Source organism: Chrysemys picta, unplaced genomic scaffold (assembly GCF_011386835.1).
Source record: "Chrysemys picta bellii isolate R12L10 unplaced genomic scaffold, ASM1138683v2 scaf5882, whole genome shotgun sequence".
Classification (NCBI taxonomy): domain Eukaryota; kingdom Metazoa; phylum Chordata; order Testudines; family Emydidae; genus Chrysemys; species Chrysemys picta.
In genome coordinates this window covers 1-2,458 of record NW_027058582.1, presented here as the reverse complement: position 1 = coordinate 2,458, position 2,458 = coordinate 1, and the positions used below count along the sequence as shown (strand labels likewise).

The 2,458-nt window shown below is 47.1% G+C and overlaps 1 long non-coding RNA gene across 1 annotated transcript; it reads right to left on the bottom strand.

The window, feature by feature from the left end:
* Positions 1-526: 526 nt before the first annotated feature.
* LOC135980677 (uncharacterized) lies at positions 527-2,395 on the bottom strand. The gene is made up of 3 exons (XR_010597617.1): positions 1,907-2,395; positions 1,443-1,517; positions 527-602 (listed from the first exon to the last, which is right to left on the bottom strand). It is a non-coding gene; the product is annotated as an uncharacterized LOC135980677 (long non-coding RNA).
* Positions 2,396-2,458: the final 63 nt, after the last annotated feature.

Here is a 2,458-nt window from a genome sequence, read left to right as displayed (position 1 = left end):
GTCTGTATCTACAAAAACAACAAGGAGTCTGGTGGCACCTTAAAGACTAACAGATTTATTTGGGCATAAGCTTTCGTAAGTAAAAACCTCACTTGAAGAAGTGAGGTTTTTACTCACGAAAGCTTATGCCCAAATAAATCTGTTAGTCTTTAAGGTGCCACCAGACTCCTTGTTGTTTTTCTACATAATTTTGTGTCATCTGCCAATATCCACCTCATTGTTCAGTCCCGGTTCCAAATATAAGAACATAAGAAAGGCCAGACTGGGTCAGACCAAAGGTCCATCTAGCCCAGTATCCTGTCTTCTGACAGTGGCCAATGCCAGGTGCCCCAGAGCGAATGAACAGACACGTAATCATGTAGTGATCAATCCCCTGTCACCCATTCCCAGCTTCTGGCAAACAGAGGCTCGGGACACCAAAAAGTTGATAAGCGTCTGTTGTACGTACCATAGCAGGACAAAGAGGTCTTCTGTGTCGGTCACAGTTCCCTAGTCGAATGCAGAACCTGACACAAGATTTCCCAGCTTCTGCAGCCATTTGTAATGTCTCCTGAGGATGCACCCTGTGGTCCTGTCAGATGTCAAAGGCACTTCCTGAAAAGCTGAAACAAAGAGGAAACGGGTTGAAAGCCCCATGGTGCTGATGTGACTGGTGCCTAGGAAATCTCCCCTTCAGATGGCCGTTGCCACATGCTATTAACTACCCAAGAGTCTGGGGGCACAGAAACAACAACTCTGCTACTCCCAAAATAGCCCTGGACAGAGAGGAGACCCCATTCTGTGCGTAACTTCCCCCTCCCCCAGGATACACACGTCCACACACATGTCCACACACTAAAACACAGGCAGGTGGGGGCAATTGTTCCTGGGACGTAACAAAAAAGTGTCAACAGCAGAGGTGTTAAATCATCAAACATTTATGCACAGATCCGCAAAGGAATTTAGACTGAAATCCTTTGTGGCCCTGTGCCTTCATTCCTTAAGAGGTCACAGGGAAAGATGTTTCCCATGTGCACTCAGGGGATTTCCTATGAGCTGATAACCAACCTCTGAGTGGTTCCCTGGCCTGCAATCACTCCCTTACAGAGAGGGCTGGTGATGAATTTTTCCCTACAGAGGGTAATTGTCATCATCATCATCATGCTTAATAATAACAACAGCCCTTTTCAATTCTGTCCGGCCTTCCTTTAGAGACTTTCTGACCTTTCTGAAGACAGTCTCCCCACACAGCTCTAAGGCTACCTCTATGCTAGGAGCTAGGGATGGTTATCCCCTGCTCCCGTACACATCTTGTGGGACCTCGATGAAAGCTTGTGTGACCATCCTTCTTCTTTAAACGCTGTCCTTAGCCACAGAGGGACACATTCAAACCTGTGTTCAGGCCTTGTGCTGCACCCCTGTACTTCCCACAGAGGCACAAACACACAGAGCTATTTCCTTACCTTCATACAGGCGGGAGATGCCATCTTCAGTCACGGTTTCAGACAACAAGTCGCAGTAATGGCGGATAGTATTTCCTAGACATACAATGGATCTCATTACTTTTCAAATCCTTCGCTGAAAACTGCTAAAGGTGCAGCCATTCCCCCAAGACAGCCCTTGGGAAATTCAATACATTCCTTCCATCTGCTCACAAAGCACATAAAAGCATCTGATGCACAGAAGTTACTGAGAGGCTGATTTCCAAAGGAGATTGAATTCACATCATGCGGGTTTCCACTAGGCGCAGCCAAAGAGTTGTTGTGGGCAGGGGAAGTTGGTGCAATCAATACAGCTAAATTGCTCCCTTAATCTTGGAATACATGTTAATTCTGTCTCTCTCTCTCTCACACACACACACCAGAAGTCTAGAAAAGGGCTTTGAAGGAAGCAGTTCAAAAAAGATCAAGTGAATTTCTCTGCTTACCAATGAACAGGGCTGCAGAATGCCTTATTGTTGTCTGTGAGCTTTCCAGGTACTCTAAGGCCTGGAACAGGAATTTGGGCATGTGGCTCTCGTTGTTCTGCATCTAGGAGGGAAGAAGGAAGAAATGCGCAATATACAAATGACATGTTCTTCCCACAGCGAAGGGGCCAGGAAAGCCAAAGCACACAGCCAGGGCAAAGCAACAGCCAGTATGAGCCCATACACCATAGCAGCACCTCTCTGGAGTTACTAGTGTGTTCTCCAGAACCTCAGCTTTCATTTTAAAAGACACAAGTTTGGAGGTCTGACAGTTGTGGAGAAAAATTTCAAAAATGTGAAGGGATTGTAACTCATGCAGAAATGAACCAGCAGAGAGCCTGGAATAGAGTCCTGCCGCCCGACCGAAGCGGATGGGTACTCAGGGTGTGGGGTTAGAAAGGTCTCCCTCAAGTCACCATTCACCACTCTCAAGGCACAAGGAATCCACCTACCAAGCACTTCCAGACACACTTCAGGAGCTGTGAGGAGCCATCCCAGGCCATGCTGCGGAAC